This window comes from Natator depressus, chromosome 3 (assembly GCF_965152275.1).
Source record: "Natator depressus isolate rNatDep1 chromosome 3, rNatDep2.hap1, whole genome shotgun sequence".
Classification (NCBI taxonomy): domain Eukaryota; kingdom Metazoa; phylum Chordata; order Testudines; family Cheloniidae; genus Natator; species Natator depressus.
This window is the reverse complement of record NC_134236.1, coordinates 202,752,294-202,772,322: the sequence shown is the minus strand read 5'-3', so window position 1 is coordinate 202,772,322 and position 20,029 is coordinate 202,752,294. Positions and strand designations below refer to the sequence as shown.

At 44.0% G+C, this 20,029-nt stretch overlaps 1 protein-coding gene across 2 annotated transcripts in view; it reads left to right on the top strand.

Annotated features, from left to right (window-relative positions):
• SSTR4 (somatostatin receptor 4) overlaps positions 1 to 20,029 on the top strand; it is a 104,278-nt gene that overhangs the window by 42,772 nt on the left and 41,477 nt on the right. The window contains exon 2 of one of the 2 annotated variants that reach the window (XM_074947190.1): positions 13,402 to 13,493. The exons of the other annotated variant lie outside the window; for it this stretch is intronic. The gene's annotated coding sequence lies outside the window, so the exon portion shown is untranslated. Of the gene's footprint in view, positions 1 to 13,401; positions 13,494 to 20,029 lie in introns of those variants that run through there. 2 annotated transcript variants of the gene reach the window in all.

The window sequence follows — 20,029 nt, the reverse complement described above, 5'->3', positions numbered from 1 at the left end:
TGAGCCAAACCCAGTGAAGTCAATAGGAACCTTAAAGAAAGGGCCAAGTAGTTAGTGTGATAAGTTTTACTGCATGAACAAATGCATTAAAAATGCACAAGCCTTCAGGCCCCAAAAGTCCCCTTTTCTGGGATTGGCAATTTTTACGAAAAGCACAATTGATACTGAGTTGATTGACCTCTTTGTAATAAAGTAGAAATACTTCATTTGAGAATCAGAAAGTGTTTTACTGACGTCAATTAAAACTCACAGTTACTGAGGTGTAATTATTTACAACTATTATTTTGCAGATGGGGATTTGCATGAGATGCAGAGAGGTTAAAGGTCAGATTTTCTTTGTACAATGGGGTCCTAGATCCATGCACAGTTTCTGCCTGTGCATTCATGTGCTTGCTTTTGAGTGCACACTTACTGCAATTGTGTGCATAACTTGAATAGATGAAATGAAGGCATCTAAATATATATTTATGTGTCCAAATGTCTGATGCGGATGTCCAGATAGGCCTGTGCGTGCAAACATAGGTGCACTAATGAATATGCAAGCATGCCCATGGATCTTGGACTTCACTTTGGGGTATATCTCCCACTCTTTAGGCCCACACAGAGTCCAGGATAGTGCCAAGATTATGGACCGTGAAGGCAAATGGAACGGACTCAAGGAAGGGAGAGATATAAAAGACAGGATGCTTCTTTTCCTCCCAGTTCTTGCCTTTGAGACATTCAGCTGAAAAAAGTTAACTTGGTCAAGGTAGGCAGTCATTTCAGTTGTCACAAGACAATGTACTGTACATACAGTTCATTTGTACAGTCATCAGAGTAACTGTGGCAATGTTAAAGGATGAAATACAGTAACCAAGGGAGAGAATAGAGAACAGATGCTAGAGAATGAGCCCAGGTGGGACATCCTGGCACAAGGGTCAACCATTGCCAGAGATATAGAAAGAGCAGTTTGATAGGCAGGGCTGTCCCTAGGGGAGTGCGGGGCCTGGCACAGATCAGCCTCCCCCCTAGTCTCCTCGCTGTCTGTCCAGCGCGTCCCCTCGTCCACGCGACTGCCGCTCTCCTCCTTGCTGTCCACCCGCCTACCTGCTTCCTCACCTCCTCCTGCCTGCCTGCCCACCTGATGCTCGCCTCCCTGTTCGCCTCCTCACCCCACTCACCCACCCCCCTCCCGCCTCACCTGAATATCGGGACAAATGGCATCCTGATTGTACATTGGTTGGGACGCGGGACAAAGGGCCAAATATCAGGACAGTGCTGATTTTATTGAAGTGTGGGGCCCCCCCAAAGCACGGGGCCCAGGATGGTCACCCCGATTCACGCTACCCAAGGGACGGCTCTGTTGATAGGCAAAAATGGAACGAATAACAGCAAGCCAGAGATGTCTTCACATCTAAGGCGTTGGTCCAGGAGGACAGAACTGTGACTACAGTGTAGAAGCCTGTGTGGTCAAGGAGAATGAGAAAGCAGAGGGAGCCATCATGGGTAGGGAAAAAGTTTATTAACTCTCTGCAGAAGAATGATTTCTTTGCTATGGCTAGACCAATACTCAAAGAGAAATTAGCCCAGCGTATTGTTGTGGGAAAGGTGGTTGGAGTGATGGAGGAGGGAGTTACTTTTGCAAAAACTTTGGGAAAGGGGAAATAGAGATGGGCCAATAGTTAGCTTCAGGGTCATGGGAGAGCTTTTTTAAAAAGGGGGGACTAAATTCTGAGCTGGGGTGTGAAGAAGCAGGCCCAACTCTATTGATTTAAATCAGAAGTCAGTGGAATTGTACCTGCTCACACTGTGTTTGAATTTGACTCAGGAACAGTGGTACGTTGTGGAGAGTTGGGGGAAGAACCAGAGAAAAAAGAGTGTTGTATTGATAAAGGGGTGTTTGGGGCCCAACAAGAAATAAGATGTTTCTGAAACCCATGGTCACTGTTACAACATTAAACAGTGCAGTATGGACTGAGGATTTGTTTCACGTTATCGCTGGTGACTCCTACTGGGAAAACTACCATAAAATGTTTTAAACTTTTAATTAAAGACACAGAAAAAGCAGTTAACAGCCTTTAAAATGTGAAGTAGTAAGTCAGGCTTTCATTTTCACAATATCCCATATTCCCTTTCCCTTTAGCTGTAGAGAGCCTTTTGTAGAGAGAAACCTCTCCATGACTGTTTTTAGATGGTGTTAAAGATGGTATTAACTGTTTTTTGGGGGAGGAGAAAAGGTTAGTTCAGTCAGTCTGGATCTCTTGTCTCTTATTGGAGTCCGGTCCTGTTTCTTTAAGTCAAAACAAGACAAACACACACACAAAAGGGGAGAGAAAAAAGAGACCAGTAAACATGGAAAATGCCGCTTCTGTCTCTGGTGCTGACTCTCATGTGAGATCTTGCTGCTGAGGAAACACAAGCCCAGCACAGGGTCTTATCCACTCCAAGCCCTGGCAAACTTTTATCTGCATATGGCTGCTTAAGGCATTGCTTTCTCAGAGCAGTGTTGCAAGAGGTGTAGACGTCTTGTTGGCTAAGCCAGAGACAGACCAAGGGAGGAAAGAGGAGAAATGCAGTAGGAAGGAAAATGACAGATGTGTAGTGAGTGACTGCAGGAACTCAACTCTCACATTCCTGGTGTTCAGGAGTTAGCTGAAGGTGGTGATGTCATGGCCTGGTCGGGTCAGGACGATGAAGGCCCAAGAGTGTCAGGTTGGTGGTTAGGGTCTCATGAGACAGTGGGGGTAGGAGCCATGACAGTAAAGCTCGCTCCTTCCAGTCTACCCATCCTGCTGCTCCCATCTAGTGTCCCCCAAGTAAATAATGTTCAAGAAGGGGTGTAAACCTCATTCCATTCCATATTAACCCATGAAAACACATTGCCACCCATATTTAGAATCTTTCAGCTTGTTGTCATGCCAACCGATGACTACCAGGAGCATTTGAAGATCTTTCCTCTTCAACTAACCTAAACAATCCAGTTTGTCCCAGTCTATTGGTCTCCAGCTTTTGCTGACTTTTACAAACAATTTTATGTAACAGACTGAATTGGATTTTTGTTTCCTTGGATACCTTAGAGTACAGGCCTCTGCCCATCAGAAGTTATTGACAGTAGTGATGAGGGAGGGAGCAAGGGTTGGACGACAGGACAAACTGACAGGCGAGAGAAATGGATCAAGAGAGGAGGAAGTTTAATATAAGCCCCTTGTAGCCCTCTGAAGAACTACAATCTCTCCAGACCACCTCTGTCACCATGTGGAAGTGAAGGATTTGGGTGGAAAGCTTACCAAGTTTTGCAGATGCCTCTTGGTGTAGACATGACAATGATAGATTTGGCTCACTCCTGTTGGCCTCGTTTTGGGGAGAAGGGACAGGGGGTTGCCCTGTCAAACTGAAAGCCTCGAGCCGGCGTGGAATTTCTCCCCCCACACCCGTCCCTCTGGGCCTGATTGGAGCTGCCCCCAAAATATAGAAGTAAAACTACTCTCCCAACTAACTTTACCTCCAATGTTGAACCTGTAAACAACTGTGGCTCCCAACAAAATAAAAGTATTTTCATCAGTCCCACAATGCATTATTAATTTATCTTTACTTCTGGGTCATTTTATATGGCAATGAACATACTCTTAAATAACATACTCTTAAATTTGCAACTCAGAAAGATTTTCAAAGGCACATTAAGACAGTCACACTTGGTGTTGAGCTCATGTTGGTATTTTTCCTTTTGGTATATTAAGTATATTAATCCAGTGGGGTTTATTTCCAGCCAAAATCCCTGTTGAATAGAATTCCGTTTAAGGATCGCAGTATCTGACCCTGTTGATTCACTACATACTTTAAAAGTTTAGCAAGTAGTGCCACTGACATTTTCCTAACTTTCAGCATTTTTTCTTTTTTAAATAAATATTGAAAATTGAACATTACCATTAGAGCTATTGATGAACATCTGAAAATAAATAAGTAACAGTAGATTGCAATTTTTAAAAAGAACTCCATCTATCAAGTTTCTTAATCTTTTCCCAAATTAAGAGAATAATTTATAGCAACCCCTAAAGATACAAGCATACTTCTGTTGCCTGTATGAAATAACCCATTTAATTTAACTTCCCCTCTATAGACATGATCTCACTTGAAAATAAAAAAGATCCAAATAATTATCCTGCCAATAAATAGCAATAAAAGTGCCCCCAATAAATTACATGTTTTTTTTTTATTTTTAATAAGCCATTTAACACTTGTACATATGAACTGATGTTTCAGATCACAATCAACCACAAATTGCCCTAGGAAGACTGGATCTCCTGCCAAATAGGGCACAATATATATAAAAACATATCAGATTATCAAAAGGATTCATTATAAAGCTGTTACCAAAGCCAGAAGAAGGAAATTTAGAAGATCTGTTAGAAGTCAACAACAATTCCCAAAGAAAGAATCAGGGTTGGAACAATGGACAATAGCATGCAAAAGTCATAAAGTAGCACCTGCATAAATAATAGCAGAAAGATCATGCTCTAGAAGAACAGAAGGAACTCATGCCTTCTCTGGGGATGTTTGAAACTACACAATTTCCATATACAGTAAAGTGGGCCAGACAGTGAGTATAAATGGACATTGCTCTGTTCAGTGGAGCTAAACTGATTTATGCCAGTTGAGACTCTGGCCCTGCAGTGTTGAGATGCTCACTGCAAACTTCAGTTATCACGTAAAAATGTAAGGTCTGCACAATGCTATTATTTGCAGTAGTTTATGTGTTGTCTATATAAGTCAAGGGAGATGAGAGACTAAGCTATTTTTGTTAATCGATGATGTCAATGAAGAGTCAGTTGTCTCTACCATACAGTCCTCGGTATGTGATAGTGTCCATATGCAGTATATGCATACTATTGTAATTGTATGCACTCCAATTATTTCTTTGCCCCTGATTGCTTGCTTATGTGGTGCTGGCACTGTCTGAGGCATGATACTGGACTAGATGGACTTCAGGCCTGATCCAGAATGGAAATTCCTATGGTCCTATCTCTTATTTCTGTGTTTATACTTCATATGACTTTTGAGAAGTTTCCCCCTGTGTTTTATATTTTGCATGCATTACTAGCCAATGCACTGATGGCCCAGTTCCAGGTGGTGCATGAATCTGTGCTGCTTTATGATAGTGCCATCAAACAAGCTCTTGCTGCTTCTCCCATGTCATGCCATGGCATACCATTCTGTTTCTTTATCATTATTGCTTTTTGATATGTTTATCGCAGTCGCAGCAAGTGGCCCCAGTAAAGATCAAGGGCCCGCTGCACTAGACACTGTATACACACATAATGAAAACAATACCTCTGCACCAAAAAGCTTATAATTTCTGTGATCTTATACCAGGCCCATCACTGTGGTGTTTGATAATCTGCAACTGGAATCAGTGGGAGTTTTGCTATTGACTTCAGGGGGATCAGAATCTGACCCAAAGCCAAAGGCAACTTGCATTTGTAGGCCTTTTAAAATTGTACATCCCTGCGCTCGTTTGTAAATCAGACTACAATAGAGCCTCGCTAATTTGCACTAATGACTGGACTAATCCGTGGCAGATTACTGAGTTTTGTGAAGTACCAAGTAAGTGAACAACCCTGAATTTAAATAAAAATAATCAAGGGTTCTCCCTCACCAACTGAACTTTTTCATTTATTTTGACAAGTGTAGTTTAGTTTTAATGATTTACAATCCACCTCATTGCATACTAATTAATGGACTGCAATAGACCTTTTTAAAAGTAGTAAAGTCTTAGTAATATGCAATCTCACTACAATACTCTTCCACTGCACCTTCTGAGCAGTGGAGTTTAACCATCAGTTTCTGGGGAGTATTACTGGATCTACAGCGTAGCAAAATGAGAATCAGCAAGCTTCTATGACAAAATCAAAGAAAAAGTGTTCAGCAAAAATATTCCCCCCCCCCGCCCCCGATATGGTGTTTCTTTATTTTGTTTGTACATGGCAGAATATGCCATTGTTACAGTGACAGATTAAATAGAAGATTACAGCAGATTAAACTTTATTTGGATAATTGGCACATGGGTGAAAAATACCTTTAAAGTTCTCATATAACAGATGGGCTCCAAAGGTAGTGTTCTCTAATAATTATCTGTCTATCCATCTAACTCTTTGTCTGTCTAGCTATACATTTATACTGCGCTCATCACTGTGGAATCTTAGCATCTTGAAAGAAAAGAAATGAAGTGGTTCTTTTGGGCAGAGTTAGGTCTTGCACTTTGTCTTGAAGATGGTCACCTATCTGTGGGCCACACACTGAAAAATCCCTCTCCAACTCTCAGAAGCTGAATTTTTGTGAAGGTACATGTTCATTCAGTGAACGTTGTGTCACATTGCTCCCGAATAGCTCAGCTGTTGTAGAAGGTCCTAGTTGTGGAATGAGGTCCATCAGGTAGCTCAATAGCTTGACATCAGCAGTAGCAGGTCTCAGCACTTCTCCGGTGTGTTCAGCAGCTTGCAGGATAAAGCTCTATAAGAACAGAGGGAAGCCTGATGAAATGAAAGAGCTATGGATTTAGCACAAAAGGACATCTTTCTTTACACAGCACCTTGTCAATATTATTCATTGCCCCTGGAAGTCATTGAGACATAGCATGGTTTCATTTTTTGTAAAATGGAGGTCTGGATGACTTGAGGATAATTCATAACTCTTGTCACTCTGCAAGGTCAGGGAAAGAATGATCATTCAAATCTCATGATTAGGGGGTCAGAAAAGAACTACTTCCCACTCATTGATGGGAAAAGGATGACCACCATAGCCATTAGCATTAAGTGACACCACTGCTGATCATCTCACCAGACAGATCAATAGCTGAATGGAATGAGCATAGGGGCTGAATTAGCCTCACTCCAAAAAGCAGTCCCTGTAAACCACAAATGAGGCATGGTGGACATGTGTTGTTTGGATGCCTGCGATGCTATGGCTTGTGTTATGCCTGTGCTTTGGATAAACTAAGGACTTCATTCTCTGGGATGGTCCATTCAGCACCTTCAAGCAGCACAGAACTCATTCAGGGCATGATCCTGCAAGGTGCTGAGCATCTCTGGAGGTACCAAGTATCCCTAACTCCAGTTAAATCAATGGGACCTGAAGAGGCTCAGGAAATCCAGGAGTTTCTCCAGATCAGGCCCCCAAAATAAACTCTTCTTCCCACTTGTACTCTAATAAATACAGTTGCATGTATGCGCTCCACTCCTTCAGCAAAGCTAATATTTCTAGCACAAACATCTGGGTGGGGAGTCAGGAGTTGCAGTTATGCTCCCTTGCTTAGCCCCACAAGCTGGGCCTCAGCATTAGTTTTTTAAGAGCACAAACTCGTGCTCATCTGTAAAACCTCCTGAGAGACAAATATCAGAAGTCACAAACAACATCTTTAGCCAAGCGGCTGGAGGCCCTGGGAATTATTCAGAATGCCTGGAAGGAAGTAAAAAACAACACTGAAGACAAAAAAAAGTATTACACTAGCATAACACAGATTGCTGACTGCATCAGGAAACTCAGTGCAAACTCACACACACACCTGCCAGTGCTTGCTAATGGAAAGCAGATCCACACGCCTGGGGTAATAATGAGTGAGATTTTACCCCCGAAGGGGATCCGTTTGTAAGATTTTTCTTTTTTTTTCTCCCGGCCCCCACTTTCATCATCTCATACTGGCAGATGAAGTGAGAGGGTGATCCACTGCATTGGGTATCACACCCCGAGAATGGATTTTGGATCAGCAAAATGCTGTTTTATAGAGCTTGTGCAATTCGCATTTAGTATAACACAGCATAATTCTGTAAGTGTTGACTGGTGCCTCATTTTATTTGCAAACACATCTTCTACTTTGTACAAAATTGTCATCCTACCGAGTTATTACGTTGCTTTTAAATTTTACATACTATTTACTTAGGGCTAGATCCTACCACTCTTATTCATATTGAGAAGTACCATGCTCCACAAGCAGGCCCCCTGACTTCAGTGGGACTTCATGCAGAATAAGGTAGTACTCACTGTAAGGAAAGGTAGCAGAACCTGGCCCATAAGGAAGTGCATGGAACTATTTCATGCTCTTTCGTTTTAAAATGTTAAAGTTCCTTATTAGATTTTTAAAGTAAACATAAGAACCAAGACAAGACTTGGGTTATTTGGCATTGTAGTAGTGGGAAAGGTATATTTTTATCTTGTTTTCTTTGGTAGGAAAACGAGGAATGTTCATGACCTGGTAACCCAGGTTATGTTCTCCACTGGGATGTTAGGCATACTACTGCAAGCAAACACACAAGTTGCTAACAAAAAGGACAGTGGGGGTGAGGAAGGGCAGTGAACCAACAAAGCCACAAGAAGACCAACTTCCTACAAACACCAAATTGGACCTACTGTGGGTGACTTTGGAGAGAGTCTAGACTAGCAGAAGTATGCCAAAAGGCAATGGACAGGATTCAGAGAGCCAGATTTTTCCAAAGCGTGACTCCTGCCAGCAAAGCAGCAGGGGGCCAAGTGAGGTTGACCTCTCTATCGGCAATTGCCTTTTCCTGACAACACCAGTAAATCAGACAGCAACTGTGAGAGCTGATTGCCAGGTCAGGTAGAAAGCAATCCACCTACCTGAGCTGGTGCACCAGAGGTAGTCTAAGGTCCCTGGTCAACTGGGTCTAAACTGGTCAACTGGGTCAAATCACAGGATCCAATATCTGAGGAATGGTGTTCCTTCACCTGGTTCTGTAAACCAGCAGAGAGCATGGTGATTATGATGCTCTTGCAAGGCAGAGATTTAAAAAGTCTCTTCTGTATCAGTAGCCCCATGAAAAGAAACCAGAAGTGAAAAAACCCTCCGTTTACTGCTGATCTTTTCATAGCTTAGTGCAGCCACACAATGGAGAAGCAACAAATCATAGATATTATCACCAAAGGATTGAATTGACATTGTTCTTTTAGTTTCAGGGGTTGCTTCCTCCCTTTCCTTCGTGCTTCATATAATCTCAAATGGAGGCTGAGCATTTCAACCTGAGAGAACTATTCTAGATAAAGAGGATTGGGTGGGTAGATGGAATCTTACATGTGTCTAACCATGAGAAGGGTCAAAGAGAATTGAACTGGATGATTCCTTAACATGGGGGCCTTTCCAAGGCTCAATGATGTCAGTGAGCATTTTTGCACCGACTACAATGGGTTCTGAATGAGGATGATGAGGTTTAAGCAAAGGTACCAGCAATGGAGACAAGGGGTGCTGGTGTCTGACCACTGCCATGCTGCCCTATACATTTAGCCAGCATCTTTCCCTGCCTGCCCTGGATTACTGGATTCTGTGTTGCTTTCCATTGAAGTCAATGGTGCTTTGCTGATTTACACCCCCTGAGGATGTGGCTGAGGAGTTAGAGCAGGATAATAGAACTACTGCACCAGGGCATGGCAAATTCCCACCCTCTCAGATGTGAAAGAAATTAAAGACACATTTGAGATGTCTAAGAAATGGGACATTTTGGGAGCAAAGTGAAGGAACCGATGTTTTACTCAAAGAGGAGGAAAATTTTGGCAATCAAGCTACCAGGGCAAAGGGTGACAATTGGGTAGAGGTCTGTTAGGAATGGTGAATTCAGAAAATGCTAACAAAATCCATAATGGAATTGTGAGCCTTATGTAGAGACGTGTATACTGTATTGGACATCCTGTTGGGAATTTTCTTAAGGATATAGTGGGAACTGCTTTTTCCCCTCCTCATACTGGTTATTATGGTCCAGTGATCAGATGATCAGACATAGGCCTGGACTCTGTGGGTGCTGCGGGTCTGGAGCACGCACGGGGAAAAATTAGCGGGTGCTCTGCACCCACCAGAAGCCAAGCTCCCCCTGCCCCTTCCTCGTGTCCTCCTCCCCCGAGCACGTCGCATCCCCGCTCCTCCCCATCCCAGCGCTTCCTGCCCACCACCTAACAGCTGTTTGGCAGTGATTAGGACTCTCCGGGAGGGAGGGAGAGGAGTGGGGACACGACGCGCTTGGGGGAGGAGGCAGTAAAGAGGCTGGGCAGGGGTGAGGGCAGGGGCAGGGAGGGGGGGTCAAGCACCCACGGGGCAGAGGGGAAGTCGGCGCCTATGCGATCAGATTCTTTCCTTAATTTCCCCATGTAAGGACAGAAAATGATATTTAGAGAGAGACTCATATCAAAGGGTCCAGTTCTGCAACATGATCCCCACAGGCCCGTGTAATAATAATATTGATCTATTTGTATTGTGGAAGCACCTTGGAGCCCCGGTCATGGCAGAGGATCCTATTATGCTAGGCGTTGTACAAATGCAGAACAAAATGATGGTCCCTGTCCCAAAGAGCCTACAGCAGTCTACTCATATGCAGCAGTCTGCCCACAGAGATTATCTTGCAAGATTGGGGCACGTGAAGGTCACAGATTTTTTATATTTCTAGTAGCATTTTGGATGGAGAGGAGGATCTCTACCGCTGCGAAGAAGAATCACTTGAATGAAGACTGTTCTAACCTTCCTTTTGGGTCAGGTTCGGTCGTTGTTTCATTTGTTTTAAAGATCATTCTCATTTTCCAGAACTCTTTTAAAGGATACACTTTATACATTTAAGTTCTGCCTTCTGGAAAACTGTACAACAATATCAGTCCGGCATCCGGGTGATTTATGTACCATGTTAACTTTCAGAGAGAGACTTCTATTTATTTTGTTGTGGGGGGTGCTAGGAAGGCCTTTAGAAGTTCAGCTTAAGAAAAATCAAAATCTCCCCTGATTGACTTGTTAGATGAGGAAGAGGATATCTGGACTCTGACTATTTATCTACCTGAAATCCCAACTAGAAATACTGTGAAGCTATGTGCTAGTTTGTGTAAATTGGTGTTAGCTCCATTGAAGTCAATGTAATCTACTAAGGATGTATCCCACCATTCTTATTTTGTGCAGTTGAAATGGGCATTGTCGAAGGAGGATTTTTCAGTTATTAAATATTGTGATTCCATTATTCTGTAGTTGTGAAGTGCTGATGCTGTGCTTAGCAATGTAACAGACACAAATAAAGACAGAGCTTTGCCTTGAGGAGCTTAGTCTAAAAGATGCATTTATTTCCTTTTCCAATGCAGAGCTAGATTTTTCCCTTATGTCTTTTTTTGCCATTATTACCAGGATCCAAGTAGTATGATTGTGTGTTTCTGTGTGTTGTCCTTTCCTATCTCCCTTGGTTAAATTGGTCGTAGTTTTCAGGAGCAAACAAACAGTTGTTTGTTTAGAGAAGGCTCCCCCTGTATGACCAATATTATTGATCTTTTTTCCCTTTTCTTTCTAATGAGCTGGGGTTATTTTACTAGCATTGTAAAACACTGCACTCTGCTATATCGAGGAATGGGGCTTGCATCAGCGTGTCTCTGTTGTACTGCGGATTCCGGTAGCACTCACTGCAAGGAGCCATTGGTCTACTGCATGGGGGTGCCTCACACTGAGATGGCCTCTGAGGAATTGCCTGACAAACGCTGGCCCATTAATATCACAGCAGGCTTTAGATCAGGCCCTGAAATCAACGGAAAGGCTCCCATAGACTTCAGTGGGCTTTGCCTCTGGTCCGCAGTTTAACCCAATCACTCGGCAAGAAACCCATGTCACCACTTGTGACTCTGATCCATACCCTTTCTGGCTACTGTATTTGATCCTGGGACTCCTGCTGATGGAGATCACCACTTCTTTCTTTGAAGAAGGAAATCTACAGTCCTCTCTATAGCAGGCAATCATCCAACCAGTGCTTAAGAAACCACTGCTTGATGCAAATGACATGGCATATGATTGCCCACTTTGTCAGTGGAGACCATACTGTGTCTGAAAAGCCTGGAGCTCAGAGCTGGCTAACTGAGACCCATGGCCAGTGATTGTTTCTGCCAGAGTGCCAAATGGAGAAAAGACGCTCTGCACTTTTGAAAACCAGGCCAACCAGTTAGATGCATAAAGCAGGATTTAGCAGCCTGTCTAGAGGCTCCTACTTCTGAAAATCTTGGCCTAGAGGGTCACTTTTCAGTAGAATTTTGGTACCCATCCTGCTACTGAACTCAACAGGCTATTGCAAGGTGTTGTCTCCCATCATTTCCAATATTGCCAACCCTGTACGTGGGATTCCTTGCTTCTGACACTACAGAATGCTGTTGACAAGGCACTGATTTGCTTACACTTACTTGCTTACTCTTCATATTGGGTCTATCTTCTATGGCCCTTTTGTGCTGCTCTGCAAATTATGCTGGCTTCAGCAGCTACCCAGGAATTCTTCCAGTGCAGAGCGAATCCCCAGGGGGTGGAGGTCTCACGCTTTCATTCTGTCATCATTCATTTGTGACCTACAGTACGTGTCCCTTCGTTCTCTTAGGTGCTGTATTCTGTGTTGACTTAAACCCCATGTAGTGTTGTGATAGCCAAAGGGATTGCACAGGGTGTATCAGTTTGGAATTTGCCCCTGAAAGCTGTTAAGTTTAATGTATATATCTTGATTTTAGTAAGGCTTTTGCTGCAGTCCCACATGACAGTGTCATAAACAAACTAGGGAAATGTGGCCTAGATGAAATTATGATAAGGTGGGTGCATAATTGGTTGAAAGACTGTACTCAAAGAGTAGTTGTCAGTGGTTCATTGTCAAAGTGGGATGGGCGGGGAGGGGGAAGGTTTATTGAGTGGAGTCCTGCAGGGGTCTGTTCTGGTTCCGATCCTAGTCATATTTTCATTAATGACTTGGATAATGGAGTGGAGAGTATGCTTATAAAATTTGCAGATGACACCAAGCTGGGAGAGGTTGCAAGCACTCTGGAGAACAGGATTCGAATTCAAAACAATCTTGACAAACTGGAGAATTGGTCTGAAATCAACAAGATGAAATTCAATAAAAGAAAAGTGCAGAGTACTACACTTAGGAAGGAAAAATCAAATGCACAATTTGGAAATAGCTGGCTAGGGGATAGTACTGCTGAAAGGATCTGGGGATTATAGTGGGTCACAGATGGAATATAAGCCAACACTGTGATGCTTATTTCTTCAAAAAAAAAAAGGCAAATATCATTCTGGGGTGTATTAAAAGATCTGATTGTTTTGTCTCCTTGAGACTAAAAAAAACATACAATATGGGGGAGGAGGAGGAATTAAGACACATATGGACAGGGCAAGAGATCAAGAAAAAAGCAGTGCGATCCAGTCCCTTAAACCCTACCCCTTTTGACTTTTCTTTTTATTGCAACCATTCATTTCAATGGCTTTTAATAACTTGGTTTTCAATGTAAAATGGATGTATGACTTTTCTGGCTATTGGGTAAGTACACTGAGAAGTTCTTTTCCAGATGTCTGGTCGCCAGATAAATCTCTTTTCGTTTCAAACCCGACGCTGAGAGGAGTCTGCCTCTTACCGCCCTGTCCTTGCTTTACAGTGTCTGCAATTCGAGGCCCGGCCCTGCTGGCCCACAGTAAAGCTGCCATGGAGTTCAGTTGAAGAAGGATGGGGCTGTTGTTTCCCATTGACGTCAGTGTGGTTTCGATCTGACCCTGGATGCACGTTAGTCCTCTTGCCTGTTGGAAGGGTGAGTGGAAATCCATAGATAAAGCCAGATCCCCAGCACACAGAGAACAACTCAGCCATGGTGCACGAAGGAGGATCTCCCCTGCACTGTATGACAGCAGCTTTAGGACTGATCAAATATAAAATCATTCCAGGTTCTATTCAGCCCTTTCATCTAAATGAGGAAAATGTCACTTTCTGTCTGAATTTGTTTTTCTTTAGTCTGCTCCAAATCCTGTTACTTTCCAACTCTGCTGCACGTAGCAGTTGGCATGGGGATGGTTACATTTTCAATTACTTTCCTTGCATGTTTCCAGGGAGCGGTTACTGTCTAATGGTCCTGTCTCTGTAACTGAAACCACGGGCGTGACGGTTGAGGGCAGGCAGTTTGCATAAACGTTGAAATCCACAAAGGAATTATCCTGAGCTGTGGAGATGTGCCATGAAAACATCTGGTCTTCGTCCTTGCTGGAGTCAAGTGCCAGTTAGTTGGTTGCAACTTAACATTGTTCCCATAATTATTAGCATCCCATTATCCGCTGACACGGAAGACAATTATATTTCGCTTGGCTACTCATGGTACGTTAGTCATAAGATTTTGAAATGATTGGATACTTGTGACTGTATTCGGTTACCCACTTATAGCAGCTATTTATTTATTTATTAATAGTACACTTGCACCAAAAGGCCCCCCAACCTGGGTTTAGGCTCCATTGTGCTAGGTGCTGTACATACACCAGACCTTATCTGGAAGGGTTTCCAATCTAAATAGACAAGGAAGGATTATTGTCTCATTGATAGGTGGGAAATGAGGCCCAAAGAGATTAAGTTCATTCCCTCTGAAGCACCTGGCATTGGCCACTGTCGGAAAACAGGATATTGGGCTAGATGGACCATTGGTCAGATCTCGTACCGTCATTCTTATGTTAAGTGAATTGCCCAAACTCACCCAGGAGGTCTGCGGCAGAGCTGGGAGTTGAATGCAGACTTCCTGAGTCCCCATCCAGTGCCTTAGCCACAACCCCGTCCTTCAAAACTGGGGTGGAAAATACCTTCCCTCAACTGAGTTGCACAAGAAGAATTTGACTCCCAAACTATGTACAATGCCTTTGCAATGGCATTACTGCTGGACAGCAGCAAACGAATCAGATGCAAAGGAAAATAATCAAATGCATTAATGTGTTAGTTATGTACCACAAAAATAAAACCACACTGCCCCTGTGGCTACCCTGCGGCTATGATTACACTAGCACTTTGGTCACCCAGGGGTGTGAAAAAACACTTCCTGACCTACATAAGTTTCTCTGACAAAAGTGCCAGTGTGGACAGCACTATGGGGGCACCAACATAGCTACCGCTGCTTCTTGGGGGTGGTGTAATTATGCCGGTCGGAGAGCTCTCTCTCGTCGGTGTAGAGCCGCTACACGGGAGACGTTACAGCCGTGGCTGCCCCGGGACAGCTGTGCTGCTGTAAGATCTGTAGTGTAGACATAGCCTGAGTCACCGTGTGATTTTACTGCTGTAGCCTCAGTTCTTCATCCTTCATCCCCTCTCTGTTGTTCAGTTATGCCCTTTGCAGCTGGGGTGGGACTGATGCCTGCCTGGAGCTCTTTGCAGGACCAGGGCTTGACATTGCAAGATCATTTGGGCGGGGCCCCTGTCTTTTTATCTGTATTGAGCCAGCAGGCTAATAATCTCTGTGCTGAGCAGCTGCTCTAGTGCTGGAAGAGGGATTAGTAAGCTTCTTGTTCTCTTCCTTCCCTTCTTCCTACCCTGTGCATCATGCAAAATTCAGGTGTGTGCTGTAGAAAACACCAAGGAGGGGAAACCGTTCCCACGCCAGCCCCAAAAGCACAGTCCCAAGTGGGTCTGGTCCAATGAGGCAGCGTGGCCTGACCCGCAAGCTAACTAGTGCAGACTGTGCTACCTGGGGGCACCCACTGCTCATTTTCAAAAGATCACAAGCGGGAACCCTGCCGCATGGTAGGACTGCCCATCCTGAAGCGTCTTGCCTTGTGCTGTGTCTCACAATGGTTCTTGTCACTAACACCTGGCCAGCACCATTCTGTTGCCCATTTGGTCTCTTTCAGTAAGGGCCTGCCTTTTTTTACCTATATTTTCCCTAAGGCTCTGATCCAAAGCCCATGGAGGCCAATGGAAAGACTCCCATTGTCTTTCCCTAAGGCCCCAATCTTGCAAACAGTTACACGTAGGCTTAACTTTATGCACGTCACCAGTCCGATGAGACACACACAGTGTGTACAGTTAAAGCAAACACATAAGTGTCTGCAAGATATGGGCCTACGGGTGCATATCTGAAAGATTCCTCAGCAAAGCGATTGGGCCTCCTCTTTTAGGCCAGCTGGAATCTAAGCTTTGTCTTCTGTTTGGGAACCAGCGGAAACGTCCATTGTATTGGATATGAGTCAGGCTCACATTTTGTCAGGGATATTTTTAGTAAAAATCACGGACATGTCATGGGCAATAAACAGAAATTCACGGAAGCCTGTGACCTGTCCATGATTTGTACTAAAAATATCCCTGACAAAATGGGGAGGAAAGCGGGTCCAGCGCCCACAGTGGCTGGGGGCTCTGCGGGCTCCTCACCGCCAGCTGCGGCTGGGCAGCTGCAGGGGAGGGGGGGCTGCCGCCCCTGGCAGTTGGGAGCTCTGGGGTTCCCCCGCTGCCCGCGAGGGGGAACCCCAGGGCCCAGCAGCAGCTGAGAGCTGTGGGGCTGCCTGCTGACAGCTCCAGCCCCGGGGCAGAAAATGTCACGGGGGTCTCTGGAAGTCACGGTTTCCATGACCTCCATGACATAACTGTAGCCTTAGATTCGAGGAAGGAAAGGGATATCTCTTAGCTTATAGCAGGAACAATGAAGACAGCATTTATGCATGGAAATGCATGCCGGGGCTGTATGCGGCCACAGCAGTCTTCTTACATGGAACGTTTTATGCATGCTGACAGCTCTGTCATAGTTCCACAGTCATCAAAAGCTGTCTAGAAAACATAAGACGTAATTCAGTATCCCCGAGTCAGGAAAGGGAGGTTGACCCATCAGACAAAAAATGGCAGCACCTAACTTAGGAGACTTTTGCCACTAAAGCTCCATTTCCTGTGCATAAGCAGATCAGTGCCCTTGATAACTGCTATGTGAATTCCCAGGACTGAAATGTGTACTATTGCCTAGCAGAGCTTGGGGTTTGTTTGTTTTTTAGCATGCAGGGAAACTGCTGAACTCAACCTTTTCCACTTTGATGGTGTGGAAGGGGCTTTTAACTGTTTCCTAATACATACAGACCTTCATTTCAATGACAGCGTCTCTGTTTTGATACTCACTGACCGTCGGGGTGTTTATTACGCAATAGTTAAGGAAAGAAGCAAACCAGCACTGTGGTGTTTTGATATGACTCATAAAGCAGGCTCAGTCAGAGGGGGATAGTGCTCTGTGCCTGTTCTTAGTGCTTATATAATGGCTATATGCTCTGGCTCCATGTGTTTGGAATTAAAAAAGGAAAAATAAAACATTTTACTACCCAAACTGAAAGCCACAAAGAAAGGAAATTTGGCATGATGACAAGAGCATTATTGTAAGAGCAGGGTAACTGTAAACAGTACCATCGCAACAGAAGACATAAGCAGCTTGGAATGCCATGGGCAATGCATTGTGGTGGGCTACTACAGCCGCACTGGGGTGGAATCCTTTGCCAAAAACAGGGAGTAATTTTAAGGGAAATCAACAAAACAGCTAAATGAGTGAGGCATCTTAACAATAAAAACCTGGAATCTAGTAAAATCATCCACCGTAATGTAACAGGTTGAGAATAATTTACCTTTATCGCTTTGTTTCAGCCGGATAAGATTTTCATATGGAAACAATCACAATATATCATATCCCCTTAGGGATCAAACCCCCCAACTATACAGTCTTTACAATAAAAACAACGAGGAGTCCTTGTGGCACCTTAGAAACTAACAAATTTATTTGGGCATGAGCTTTCGTGGGCTAAAACCCACTTCATCAGATGCATGGAGTGGAAAATACAGTAGGGAGGTATCAATACACAGCATATGAAAAGATGGGAGTTGCCTTACCACGTTGGGGGTCAGTGCTAGGTGAGCCAATTCAATTAAGGTGGAAGTGGGCTATTCTCAACAGTTGACAAGAAGGGGTGGAAATCACTTTTGTAGTGCTAATGAGGCCAATGTAATCAAGGTGGCCCATTTCAAACAGTTGATAGAAGGTGTGAGTAACAGCAGGGGGAAATTAGTTTTTGTAGTGACCCAACTAATTCCCCCCGCTGATACTCACACCTTCTAGATGATCATGATGGTCCCTTCTGGCCTTAAAGTCTATGAGTCTATGAGGTTTCCAAACAGTACAAAAACCTGATGCTTTTAACAGATCAGTCCTTTTTAATAAGGGCTGCCAACAGGGCCAGTAAAGAGGCAATAGCAAGCAGGCAGATCCTGCCCTCAGAGGATTGTTTAAACACAGAGCAACATTCATAAGCAAAAATTAGGATATTGACAGATAAAGGCGCAGCCACTGCTCTGCAGTAATATAATTCTTCCTATCCCATCCTGTCTCTAGCGAGGATCTGGACAGTGCTTCCCGTATGTACAATATAGGACAGGTAAGAGGAAAGAACAAGTCTTTCTAAATACAGCATAACACAGCAGTTGTAGGGAGACGGTCAAGCTGTCTGACAGTGAGTTGCGCATGAGGATGAACCTCAGGGCAGACTGTTAGGAACCAGGGCACAAACCCCAAATTGGTGGTGAGTTCTATTCTCAGATTTCACCAGCCAATTATCAAGTGTGAACTCCTCAGGCACTATATCAGCCTTAACATGGAATTACAGACAGTTCCCTTGGGTAATCTGTCTTGCCACCCAAGTGAGCCTATCTTTGTGAAAGATGGTCCCTTACACCCGTGTTTCCCAAACTAGGGATGCCGCTTGTTCAGGGAAAGCCCCTGGCGGGCCGGGCCGGTTTGTTTACCTGCCGCGTCCACAGGTTCAGCCGATTGCGGCTCCCACTGGCCACGGTTCGCCGCTGCAGACCAATGGGGGCTGCGGGAAGCGACAGCCAGTACGTCCCTCGGCTCGCACCGCTAACCACAGCCCCATTGGCCTTCAGTGGTGAACCGCGGCCGGTGGGAGCCGCGATCGGCCGAACCTGCGGACGCAGCAGGTAAACAAACCGGCCCAGCCCACCAGGGGCTTTCCCTGAACATGTGGTGTCCCAAGTTTGGGAAACACTGCCATACACCAAGGATCACTACAATATTCAGGTTACTCCCAGTCCCAAAGGACCAGTCATTTATCCCAGGTCAACTGCATTTTAGATCTCACACCTAAGACAATGCTTATAGCCAATCCTATAGTAAACTGCCTAAAGCTTTGTATACAGTAGGCAATATATTACAGTGGGCAATATACATACAGACATGAGTTCAATTCATTGAGATGCAGATTCATAGCAGAGATAGTGAGCTTCGTAGTTGCAAAGAGTTCCTTTAGAATTCAGTTCATAGGTCATAGTCCAATGTCCCAATCTCATATTCAGGGGTACCGGCATAACTGGGACCTCAGTCTTGTGACTCAAACTTCCCCGGATGAAGCCTAAGCAGATCTGAGATGACAGAATCAGGGCCCAAGGATCTTTTATACAATTTCATGTCCTCTTTGACAAGTTGGTAACAAAAGGTAATTAGGATGACTTTGAAGAAGGTCCATCACCCGTACTTAGCTATAGGAATTAACATAAGGCCATTTGCTTGTTCCTCCACCATTCACAGTACATTTCAAAGAGAGGTGAAAACTGAGATATCCCGTGTTTACAATTCATTTAAATGATATCAGAATACAGCATAGACAGGGACTATTGATTACATTGTCGACCCTACTCATACATCTGTAAATACACAAAAACACAAACATTATCTCTCCGCATGTCTTTTGAGGGTTATTTATTTTGAAGGATATTTAACCCTTTCTGGCCATGCGTCACAGCTTCATAAAGCATTTATAAATGGAACCTTACTATAAAGTCTGACTGAGTAATTATTGTTATTTATTATTTGCCTTAAGTAGCACTTAAAGGCTGCAAAGAGGGATTAGGGTCTCATTGTACTCCGTGTTTCACAAAGATGTAGTGGAAACCTACTCCTTTGTTAATTATTTCTTATTGGTATTTATGAAGCAGAGCCTAGGAGCCCCTGGCATTGATCAGGACCTCTCTGTGCTAGGCACTTTACAAACACAGGAGTAAAAGGGCTTACAATCTAAGTAACTATCTACGTTAAGTGTCTCCCTTCTACCTTGCTGAGGACTCCCATTTGTTGTATTTGGGAAGGGGGGGGGATAGATTGGAGGAATTATCCCACACAGGCTGAAATGCTATACTTCAGATCCTCCCTCAAAATATTTGTTCTTTGATCACATTAGGAAATGAAAAAAGTAACAATAATGCCATAAAAATCCAGATCCTTAGCA